At 32.5% G+C, this 13312-nt stretch overlaps 1 protein-coding gene across 1 annotated transcript in view; it reads left to right on the forward strand.

The window, feature by feature from the left end:
- The window catches only part of LOC132698355 (lectin-like), a 42220-nt gene that overhangs the window by 1010 nt on the left and 27898 nt on the right, over positions 1-13312 (forward strand). The window lies entirely within an intron of this gene.

The raw sequence follows: 13312 nt of genomic DNA on the forward strand, positions 1-13312 counted from the left end.
ATGTCTATCAAACGAATAATAAAGTTGATGTTTTGTTGTGTTTTCTGCAAATTAAAATGACAAAAAGAAAAACTGAAACAAATCCGAAACTCTTGTTTCCATTACTCGGTCTACGTTTTGTTCTATCTTTATCGTGATTGATGGAAGTAAAAGCCCAGTAATCAACTGACATGCCTAGAGCAACGTGGGTGTGGCTGCTTTATACTGCTATCATTTTAATAAAAAAATCACACTTTTAATGTGGCATAAATTTCATCGTCGTTAGGTGCCTTACGGTCAATGGATTATTAGACGTTTTGGGAAAACGGAATGTAGAAATTTGCTGGCGATTTGGTCACTTAGGTTTTAGAGTCTGCTCTATCCATCTAACGGATTTTCTCATGTCATGTCGCTTCAATCGAAAATTAAAGACAATTTTCATTTTTTCAATGGGAAACTCTGTATATTCTTCCATTTTCCGCTCCGCTATCCGCCATTTTTGTCTATTATCTTTAGCGGGTTTCGGGATATCAAATTAATTTCTATATAGCGATTTATGGTGAAACCAATTTCGTACGCGCCGGTGTTCGAAAAATTAACGATTTGTTTAATCGGACAATTAACACAAACTTGTTGTAAAACTTTCTATATGCAAAGCTGACGAGATGTATTGGACGCTTTGGGTCATTTAGTTCCAGTTCCAAGTGTCGGTTTTTTTTTTTTTTTTTAACACGATCTATATGCAAAATACAATTAGCTATCTATTAGCGACATTCACATGTTCATAACCGCGGATGACGTATAAAATGTTGCCTTGCCATCGTCGAAAGCATGAAAGCAAACCGAAAGGTAAAACGTAGAGAAACGCGATGAAAAAACAGCTTTAATATAATTACATCTTTTATTAACTCCACTTAATGACAATTATAAAAACAAATAAAAAGCAACAGCATCTCATTTTATGAAAAACATTACTTTGCCCAATAGAACAAATAAAATTACAGTTTAATAATATAAAATGGAAATATAAACAATATAAATTATTGTCAGTACATAAATACTGCAGAGAAACACCATAATCTTGAATCTGCATCTATCTAACATCTTCTTGTCCGGCAATAACATTTTTGCTATAAATGGAAAACGTGTTATTAAAAATGGCAAACCTCCGTGACAGTCATTATGCTTTCTACACGCTCTATTCAAAACATCAATACAGTAATAAGACTAATAAGTAATAAGACTAATCAAAACAAACGAAAAATTTGTCATTTAATTTATTAATGTTGAAATTATTGACATACTGGTGGATGCACCCAAAAGTAAACAGAATACCCCGTTGCCATGAAATGGTTATCACAGCATATAATAAACAAACAAATGATAAAAGAAATTCATGTAACAGGTAATAAACGTTACGAAAAATATAACCAGAACGAAAATTACTTTCTTCTTCGACCAAGCCGAGTTTGGCAACCTTCTCCTGCATAGTTGTTAACCTTTCGACAAGGTTTTTCAAAGGCATGTGCGGAATGGATCTCTGGTGATTTACGACCACCGAGAATCTCCTTGGTTTGGTTAAGCATTTCTCGATAGAATTTCTTCAACGATTCCTCCCGTTGAAAGCAAAATTTCAATACAAGCGTAAAACATACCGCGATAATTATGCTTTACTTCCCGCGCTTTTAATTCGACAAGCCACTTTGCTCACTATTTTGGGTTGAATCTTACTAACCTTTGTTAGCGACTATAGAAAGAATGATTTTATTGTCGTGTTAATTTAATTAGCTCGTCGTGACTAGCACAGAACCGAACTGCAATTTGCGTTCACTTGTAATGCTATTAGTCGTTACCATTGTGATCGCTCCAGTAAAAAAAAATAATAATGCCGTTACGAGCGCTAATAAATCAAATTCTGCTTTGGTGTTGCGCAACTGGCCAATGTCTGTTCTTTGAAGTGTCTTGACGTGGAGCGATGGCTCCGGGCACCGCCAGTCTACTTTAGTAACCTAATTCTATGTGACTCACTCTGTGAGCACGAAAATGATGTCGATAATGTCAATCCGCCTTATAGCTAGGCGTTGAGTGGGAATGTAATGATTAATGTTATTTTGTGGATCATTCAGGAATAAAGGAACTTCATTAGATAAGTTCCTAACTATGGGGACACTTTGGATTTTTGACCTTTCAAAAAGGTATTGTTCATTTCTTCCTCGCTAGGATATTGTTTATACCATATTATTTAATTTTGATATGACAAGCTGTATATTATGAAACAAGTGCGGTAAACGACTCACGAGTTTATTTGGCATGAGCGGAGCGAGTGCTTAATAAACGAGTGAGTTAAAGAGTTTTCTACGACGGTCACGAAAAAGTCACAATCTAACAAGTTAAAAATAATAACAGATTATTGGATTACTAAATTTCGTACCATTGAAACAAAATATTTACTAGTTGCCATTAAACCTCTTCGTTTATCGTTCCGATCGGTTCTGCTATTCTTGTCTCTTTTTAACTGTGTACGTTAGACAGAGAGAGAGAATGTATTATTGGATATGTCATACAAACAACGGAATAAACACAATTTTAAAACGTTATGTTGTTTATTTAACTTTCACAATTGATCATTAAGTAGTTTATTTAAATAAAAAGATTGTAATTTTACGTTAGACAGAGAGAGATGTATTATTGGATATGTCATATAAACAACGGAATGACGTTGTAAAGTGACGCTTCCCGCACGCTAGATCGGTGTGTAGTTAGGTATTTTACGGACGGGAGTGGAAAATAGTATATTATGCAAAAAGTGCGGTAAACGGCATTTGACTCACGAGTTTATTTGACACGAGCGGAGCAAGTTTTTAATAAACGAGTGAGTTAAAAAGTTTACCGAACGTGTTGCATACTATACTTTTTCTACGACTGTTAGTTTTTGGGTACATTTTCGCAAAACACGAATACATTCACTGACATGACTATCAGAATTGACAAACGTCAAAATTCAAGGCGTGGGAAATATCTCCGAAAACATCCGATTGCTCCCAAACCCGTGCGGTAAAATCCCGCAAATGTCCGACCTTAGTCGGATTCATGGGAAACGAAACTGACGTGGTAAAGCGAGGCTTCCCGCACGCTAGATCGGTGTGTAATTAGGTATTTTACAGACGGGAGTAGAAAAAAGTGTTTATTTATCTTTTCAGCTATAAGGTAGATAAGACGTATCAAAAACGGATGTATAATCCTTCTTTAAATACATTAAAGTAAAATTCTTGCGTGAAAAATATCTGATTTGGTAATAACCAGTTCTCAGTTTGAGTTTTTGAATTACAATATGTCAGGTGTAATGTCCAGAGTTTTGACCAGACGATGTGCAGACTGCACTCCAGATTGGAATATACTATGATTCCTAGGAACTTGAGTAATTAGCTAATTTATTTTATTAAATATAATGTTTTTTTTAGATTTAATGGTTTGCGCATTTTTATCGTTTTTTCCCCAACTGATTCTCGTGTTTAGTTAAGTTGGCTATAGTTGTGGTAAGTCGTTTAGGAACAATGGAAATATTAGAGGGCGGAGTTCATAAATCACGTTTATGTTATTTTTGAAAAAATTATACCAATTTTTATTTTAAATTATATACACTACAAAAATTGTTTATGCCAATTAATTAATTGGCCCTCAATGCTCAATAGGAGTTCCAACTATCCAGTTTTTTGTATATATTCTATATAAAATCTATTACGGTGGTGTCAGTAGAGCGATTCTCTCTAAACCCACGCTGATACCGGTTAGAACTTTATTTTTTTCAAGAAAAGATAATATTAAAACGATATGGGTCATGTCTATATAAGCAACTGATGTTTTACGTTTTCCCGTATTTAAAACCTTACGATATGATAAGAAATATCGTTTCTTGTACAAACCGATAAAGTTCAGCGCTACCTACGGCGACATAAGGTTTTCGTCATTAAAATTGAACGCGTAAGCGGTGTTGCCAGTTCCAACGCGTTAAGTAAATATATTTGGTCATAAATGTAAAAACATAATAATTTTCTTTTATTTCAGTAAAATAAAATAGTAGCTTTATAAATGCGTTTATTTTATAGTATTCTTTTGTTTATTCCATACAGATAACATAGTGGCCCTACTACGGTAAAAAGTGATACGGATCATTGAAAATATTTTGAGAAAATGCTGTAAAACTTATTGACGATCTGTCAACGGCCATGTTGCTTGCTGAAAGCCGTAAGAATTAAGAATTTAATTTAAGTTAAGAATATTTTAAATCTCGCACATGCGCATGTTGAATGCACCTTGTCAAAACCTTTTTCATATTTGCTTTATAAATTCCTGTATTATGTAAATAGGTCCAATGCGTGAAAAATATCTGATTTGGTAACAACCAGTTCTCAGTTTGAGTTCGTTGTACCATTTTCAACGATTTTTTGAATTCCAATATGTGAGATGTAATAACAATATAGTTTGAGGGAACTGAACATTTACCGGATTCCTTGATTTCTAAATTAAAAACTTCATTAGAAGGTTGATCATTAGAAATATCTAGTAAAATAATGTTAACCCAAAATTTTTTAAGTGCGAGTTAAATGGCGTTTGTCAACCTTGTTGCATAATACACTACTATCTAACCTGCGCTAAATTTGTATGCGTACTAAATACTTAATTGTATAAACGGATCGACGAAAATCTAAAAGGAATGCAGTTTCCCGGCATGGGTGGGCGGAAGAAGGCAGTCGCGCGCCTGACTTCGAGTGAGACATCTTATATATATATATATATATATATATATATATATATATATATATATATATATATATATATATATATATATATATATATATATATATATATATATATATATATATATATATATATATATATATATATATATATATATATATATATATATATATATATATATATATATATATATATATATATATATATATATATATATATATATATATATATATATATATATATATATATATATATATATATATATATATATATATATATATATATATATATATATATATATGAGTTAACCTAACCCATAAACCTAAACCTAATGCCAAGAAAACAGTGCAACAGAGTGCAACAACTAAAAACATTGTGTTCAAAATAACGTCACAAAAACTACGACATAATCCGTTGATAACCAATAAAGTGACATAAAATTGAAATTGTAGGGGAGGCGCAAAAGTTTTCCCTTATAAGAGACATCTCTTGGATGATACCCCCGAATTTCGATGATTTTAAGTGATAGATGACTCAAAGTGCACGAAATATTTGAGGCCATAGACTTATCGAAGAATTGAATATAAAAAAAATCTCAGCAAGACGGGTGCCTTGTTTGCTCACAGTAGAGAATAAAAACAACCGTATGTTTTAGTTAGTTTTGGTTAGGCAAAGACCGCAAGTCGCCTGGTAAGTTACGACCTCAATCTTTTGGGATGTTGATTACTTGGGAAACGGAATAACGATAACATTAGAATACTATGCTTCATTATTTCAACGGCTGATGAAAGAAATCAAGAAAAAATGTCCTCATCTGAAAAAGAAAAAGTTGCGATTGTCGAAATTATGGAATTAAAGTTCCAATTATTAAAACTTCTATTATCAGACTTGGTCCCCAGTGATCATTTATTATTTCCAGGATGAAAAAATAGCTTGGTGGTTTAGGTCTAACAAATGCTTGTTTTAAAAGAGCTCCCAAAATCCTACTTTTTAGACGATTTAAAAAAATGGAATAACGCTTAAACCAATATAGTTGATGGGAGAATAGGTTGCAATGTTTTAAAAAATGTCTAAAAAAATATTTTTTCTAAGTTTTCGAGTACTTATTGGGCGGCCCGCGTATGTGATAACCCGTTCATAACCAATAAAATGACATCGATTTCCTTTGGCTGATATTTGAAATACCGTGTAAATCTTCTATCGCAATTTGGTGTTATTTAATTATTGGTTTTGCCTTGACAATATTTCAAAATATGCAAAACGCAGATCGTTATTTAAGCTACAGGAAATAAGTCTCCATTAAAAAGCAGATATCTTCCTCCGCTTGCGGCACCGCGCAAGGCTATCGAAGTTTCACGCAGAGATTGGCGCAACCGCGATAGACCCATTCGAATTGCCAATAAAACGTTCGAACCGAGGCATGCCATTGATCTCAAAATCTAAATTCCCCAGGACTAGTCTAGTGCGATAATACTTATTATTTGGAGCGTTGCCACCTGTTTTTTTTAAATGTAATTATTATCAAACTAAGTTGGAAAAATTACGCTCAATCATTTGGCGTAACTCGAAGCAAAACCTATCGCTTTGAATCGACGAAATTGAAAGTGAAATACCAGTCGAGCGGCAGTTTTTCTTCATTTTTCAAGTCAGAAGGTCCCCATTAAATTAAATAACCGCGGCGGCCGTGCGGTGTATACGCTGTCGAAAAAAGGTGCGCGTTTCTCTAATATACTTTAGTTGTCAAACAGTCACGACATGCCATGATTATTATTTTAATTTCTGCCTCCTCCTCTTCCTCCTTCTCCTGATATGACTCATGTTAACCTAGAATATTATGAGAAATTGGATATAACAGGAGTGTTATATCAAGGATCATTTAATATTGTACCCACACAAGTTTATTTTGACAGATAACTAGCTTACGGCAATAAATTATAAATGAATATAAAGACAATAAATAAATATAAATAAAAGATGCTTTGTATTTCAAATAGCTGGAAAGCAATATTAAAATTGTTAAAAGACACAGAACAAAACTATCCATACCGCTGGATCTTACATTTAAAAAAAAAACTCTCTAAACTAAATTTACACTGAAAATTGAAAATTTTCGATGTAAATTTAACAGGCAACAATTATTTCTAAACTAGATAGAGCAAAATCGGCTCACACGCCACGGGCTCGATTTCTGAGTAGTTGCAGGGCGTGTTTTGATTTCTGATCATTTTGAAAATTACGAATAAATTTATTTATGAAAATTTCCGATTCGGATATAGCATGACTTAAAAAGGTGCTCCAGTCAAAATATAAAGGGTGTTCCAATTCTCATTCTCATTATCCAATTTTCATTTACATTTGTGGAGCTCATTTCTTTTTATAAGATAATAGAGAAAAACCAATACAACTTTTATGTAAAAAGTTTTTGCCTAGCTCCTTCAATAAACTTCAAATATAAAAAATAATATAAAAAATATAAAACCAATATATTGAGTACCTGACATTAAGCACCTCGAGAATAGGAATATTTAAAAAAAAGTTCGATAATTTAGGTTTAACAAATAACACAATAAATAACTATAAAATATTTAAAAATAAATTGCAATATTGATGTAAATAAGACTAGTAATAACACGAAATTCAGCCAAATTTGGAAAATGGCACTTGCTTTTTAGGACCAATAAGCCGCATTGTTTTGCAGGGCTTAATTGCATACAAAATTGGAATTTGGTCATCGAATATTAAAGATAGAACCATGCTATAGCAATATTTAGATAAATGGATTCTGCGTAAAATTTCCTAATATGATTAGTTGTTTCCAATTAGTTTGATGCATCGCAATACCCCCCAAAACAGGCCACTCTGTACAAATCAGTTTCATCCTCCTCAATATACTACTATTTGAGAAATGTCAAATGGACATTCAAATATCTCCACTTAAAATGAGACCTACACTTTGATATTTTCGTTTTAAATTTTGGTTTCGAGATATCCTGCACGCGAATATTTGAAATGGGACGAACTGTATCCAATTTTCACGTTAAGAGGCCAATCTATGGAATTAACGATTTTCGAATAATGCATCGACCACTTAAAAACGCATCAAGATTCAATCATCACGTGTCGTGAGATATGCAGGTTTAATGAGGTTCAACACACTCAAACAAAGAAAAATTCTCGAGCAATCTCGAAGGCTATCAACTTGACGCGAGTAAAAAATTCTTCTGTATTATATTTATCAGGGGGGATATCGGTTTACCGCCGTCCTTGTTTGGCTTACGGAGGCAAAGAATTTGATAATAATTCGGAACAAACGTACTCAGCCTTGAAATGAAACATCCTACCATTTGGCTCATGTTCGAAGATCAGGAGATCATAATCTTACTTCTTTAATTGGAAACGCATTCACGCAAAAGCAATAAAGTAAAAGCAATAAATAAAAGGATGTAATTATAGTGTAAATGGCAGATTGAAGCAAAAACGCTCATTTTCAATATGTTGTTGGATAACATTGTACTCAACAGTATATTGCATTGTAGTGTTTAATGTTTACATAAAAAAGTCGCTTTCGGTACAAAATTTCATCCCATTAGCTCTAACCGTTAGGAAGTTATTTGTGTTTAGTAAGTTTCTTCTACAGAGAACAGACAAAAATAATTTTGGGGAGCTGATCATTCCTGTACTAATGGCTATAAAATTAAACGCAACTTACCCAGATGTACAGAAAACAGACTGGGGGGACACTTTCGAAAAATTTCATATTTCACATCCATTTGAAACCACGATTTATTTGTTGCAGTCGTTTAAAAGGTTATTGTTTGGTTATTTCATGCTTGATATTTGTGGATTAATCAACTTGTGCAAAAACGTGAAAATTTGTGCAGGATGTTCCACTGGAAACTTTGTCAGTATGTTATGAGAAAACTATAAGTAGCAAAAATTTCAAAATTTGGAACTAAAATAATGATGGTGGAGGCAATCTGGCTAAAATATTTTCAAAATGATCATTTAGAATATATTGCTTTTTGGATTCCTTGGAAACTTAATGTATATCATACACCTAAATTTCAGCGTTTCTGAGATATTTAGTTTTTTATGTCAAAAAATGACGAACAATATATGCAAATTTTTCTCATTCGGAAAATGGTCTTTTGTACAAATTTGGTCAGTATATTAGATTTTGGACTTGATAATACAGGAGGTTGAAAAAAATAAAAATAAAAATGAAATTGAAGAGGCTCATGAAAACCACCTACTTTTATAATCCTATCTTATTTAGACTTAAAAATTGTTCGGTTGCAAAAGTTATTTTTGACATAAAATGTTAAATATCCCCTAAACGAATAATATATGCTCCAATTAAAATAAGAAAGTTGAGTCCAGCTTCCGGTATACACGCATGTGCCGCTATCAAATAAATATTTTTGCCGGATTGCCCCAATCAACATTACCTTAATTCCAATTTTTTAAGTATTGTTAACATGACATCGCTTAACCTAAAACACTATATCAACAAAACGTTATCTCAAAACCCAAAACAAAAACTAATAATCGTCCAAAAAGACAGTTATCTACTTTTCATATTAAACAGGACGCAGTCATTAAAAGACAATAAGGAATATCGAAAACGAGAATATAGATAGATATGATATTATTATTAAATAGATAGGACATTGTCATAAAGTACTGAAAAATGATGTCAGGCAAGTATACGAAGTAAAAGAAAATATATCTATGCAATATTTCAAATTATGCTTTCAGACAGGTAAATATAAAAGCACCTCCGGCCATCAGAAGTAAAGAAAAAGAAGTAGTTTATATGAATATTATCAATCAAAGTTGCGTTGACGTAAAATTCGACGGATCTAAACAGGCCTTTCTATTCGAATTCACCCAAAAAAACTCAAATTTGAATCTATTGCGTGTTAACTTTGTCGATTTCGCGCCATAGACATCCACATATCAATATTTATAAAGGAACCCGTTACGATTAAATAAATAAACAAATAGTTATGCGCTGAATGTGGTTTAACTGTTTATTATTACGTCGAATTACTACGCATTAAAAGTGTATTTCACATTGTGCAATCGGCCATAAGTTTTTAATAAATACATGTATAATGCGAATTCTTGTTTATGCAAATCGGGTCTCCTATATTTTTTATTATTTTATCTACCTGTCAGGATTTGCTCTTTCATGAAATTTGTGGCGAATTGATTAACTGCATTATTTTTACACCATCGTTAAGTTCGTTGTATATTTCGTCGCCATTGTATTCAAAACAGTAGCGGTAGGCGTAGTTATTCAACATTTTCCTACTTAATATTAGGCCAGTTGTTTATATGAAAATGACGGGAGAGTTTATTTTACTTTCGGGACGGTTTTCAAATATATTTTTAGTCCAAGTCGGCCTTTAAATTGGTTTCCGTAGTATCGAAATGAATAGATATTTTGACATGCTCATAGTATACTACATGGTATGTGGACAATTAAAACGACATGGTGGTTGGAGTTCATCTCAAGTTGCTGGTGGCTACATTCAGAAGTCTGTTCGGATTCAGATTACATAAATACTTTACTTACCATTTAAAGTACGTTTAATATTAATATTCAAAAATAATCTTTATAGTTTATACTAAGAACCAACATTGGATTGTTATTTTTTTAAATTTGTTAATTAAGTTTTTTAATAAAAAATTGGTATAATTCTGAGGTGTTTAAAACAAGAAATTGCGTAAAAATTCCTGAACTCGCAATCTTCCAGGACTGGCCTACTCGTCCACTAAAATGGCATTAAACTACTATATCGTTGCAGAAAGTGTCTATTGAACTTTTAAATATAGAGGTTACTCTGCGACCGCAAACTAGCATTGTGTTTGTCCACGCACGTCATCGTCTCCTCGAGTGACATATCACCTAACCTTGGACACTACTGCAAAGCACACATTGCTCGAGAGTATCGATTACATTCAAATTAGATTAATGGAACGGTATTGTGGAAATCAAGGTCGGCACCCATCTTTCTCGCGTTACGAAAGAAGCATTAATTTACCATTAAAAAAATTACCTCACGATATGACCTTTCGATCCGCTATGGCGCCTTGGACAGCAAACTTAATCGCTCAGAAACAGTCATTTTCAAAAAAGTTGGGATGAGTATTTTCGATCAGAGCTATTTTAAAATCTTAGCTAGTTGAGGTTATGTTGTGATCCATCAACAAGTCATAACCCATAACCATATAAATATAACAAATACGAAATTCTCTTTCTTCGTCATACACGTTAATACTAAGGCAAATTGTCTGCTGGAGGGTACTTGTACTTTGAGATCGGCGGTTCTTAATTAATGCGATCATTTAAGTAGCAATAACCCAATCCAACTTTAGACTGTATTTTTTTATTCATACCCCACTGATCGCGCGCGAGCTTAATTGGTTTGCTTTAAGTTCATTAATTCATAACGAATTAAATTCCCTCAGATGTTACGTAATATCCTTCGTTAAAGCGACAGTCGCTGGTAAACGTTTGCCAACATGCGAAATTATATCCCTTTTTTTTCTACAAGCGAAACTATTTAGATCGCGCATGTTAAGCCAATTCTTCGATGTGTGATCCAGTGGCGGGGACATATGAGAAATCCTTATTTTAAGCCCATACCGCATAGAACATAAGATTAAATTTTATGCCGACTTATGTTCATAAAGCAAATTTTTAGTGCAGTGTTGCCACGCACATGTAAAATATGCTTCCACACTTATTACCTACAAGCATAGTTAAATTATCAGTGCTCTATATTAACAATGTTCTTACTCATTTATTAAACAGCAGCTTCAAATATGGAATTTTCCCAGATCAATTAAAAACAGCTGTGATCAAGCCATTATATAAGAAGGGTGACCCGGAAGAAATGGATAATTATGGTTTTCTCTCTGGTTTTTCAAAAAAATTTGAAGTAACAGTGTGTAGTAGATTGGTAGATTTCTTCATTGACTGTAACTTGTTTAGAGACCATCAGCATGGATATACATCTGGCAAATCCACTGAAACTGTACTTTTTAAGTTTACTAAAACAATTCTAAAACATATTGAACTTGGCATTTTTTTGGATTCAAAAGCCTATGACTGCATCGACAGGGATCTATTCCTTAAAAAATTAGATCCTATTTATCGAATAGAAAACAGTCTATCAAAATTAAGAAAAATGGACGCCCTCACTACTCATAATCTAAAAAAAGCTTATATGGTATCGCACAAGGCGGTATACTAGGACCAATTCTATTCATAATATGTATAAATGACATCTATTCGATTACAGCACTAAATAGTGAAAACATTGTATGTTATGCAGACGACACAAACTTACTGGTGGGAGGTACAACAATGGTAGTAAGTTATTTGGAAAAGCAGATAATTGGTTTAAAGAAAACAAATTAATTTTAAATAAAGATAAATCGCACGCTATTTTGTTTCGAACAAAATCCTATTTGGAATGTGATAAGCATATTAACAAAGTAAAGTAAATATAGATGAATTTGTGGACTGGAATGGGCATATTGATAGCTTAATGAAACGGTTAAATTCTGTTTGTTATGGAATTATACAACAAAAATTTTATATTTTGTCAATTTTCTGTCCATTTTAAAATATGGCATTATTTTTTGGGGAGGGCACAGCGCACTACAAAGATTATTTGTAGCTCAGAGAAGAGTTATAAGGCTAATTAAAAAGATGAAGTGTCGAGGAATTTTTCATATGGAAGATTTAATGACAATATACGGTGTCTATATTTATGAGTCACTCGTTTTCTTTTTTAAGAACCGGAAATATTTCGAACTGCATGTATCATCCCATACGTACAACACTAGAACGCGTAATGTAAATCACCCAATACATAGATTAACTCTAACTGAGAAGAGTCCATACTACATGTGTAAAAGATTTTATAACAAATTGATTTAAACGAAATATTAGGACACTTCTGATAGAATTAGAACCCTACTGAATAAAAGACTATTGTGAGAAAATAATATAAGAATTTTTATATGTTATGGTTAATTGTATAGTATCTCTAGATCTAGGTATTAGACACTATTTCCGTTGTGCTTTTGTATTTTGTAATATACTAACAAAATTTGAAATAAAGATGATGATGATGCTGATAATTATTATTATAAATGCCTATACAATAATTTAAATTAGCTGAGATATTATTTATTTAGGAGATAATTCTTAAACTTAGATTTAAATGACAAATAAGAATTTATCCTGAAGCATTGATTCTGTATCCCAGAATTGAATATAGAATGTTCAATTTAAAATAAAAAAGCGGGCCCTTTTCATTAAAAACTAAACACCCTGTATACATAAAAGAATTAAATGCCTAAAAGGTTTAAGTTAATAGAAGACACATGTGGACCACTCTTTACGCGAAAACGGTTTACTGTTTTATTATTCGAAAAATAGTAAAATCTGATCTGACTTAGCGGTATCAGTAGCAGACCTGTGTTATAATATGCCGATTCACTAAATAATAGCAATAAGGAAGAAACATAAACCATTACTTAAGTTTTAAATCTT

Source organism: Cylas formicarius, unplaced genomic scaffold, assembly GCF_029955315.1.
Source record: "Cylas formicarius isolate icCylForm1 unplaced genomic scaffold, icCylForm1.1 PGA_scaffold_2__14_contigs__length_35257938, whole genome shotgun sequence".
In the NCBI taxonomy this organism is placed as follows: domain Eukaryota; kingdom Metazoa; phylum Arthropoda; class Insecta; order Coleoptera; family Brentidae; genus Cylas; species Cylas formicarius.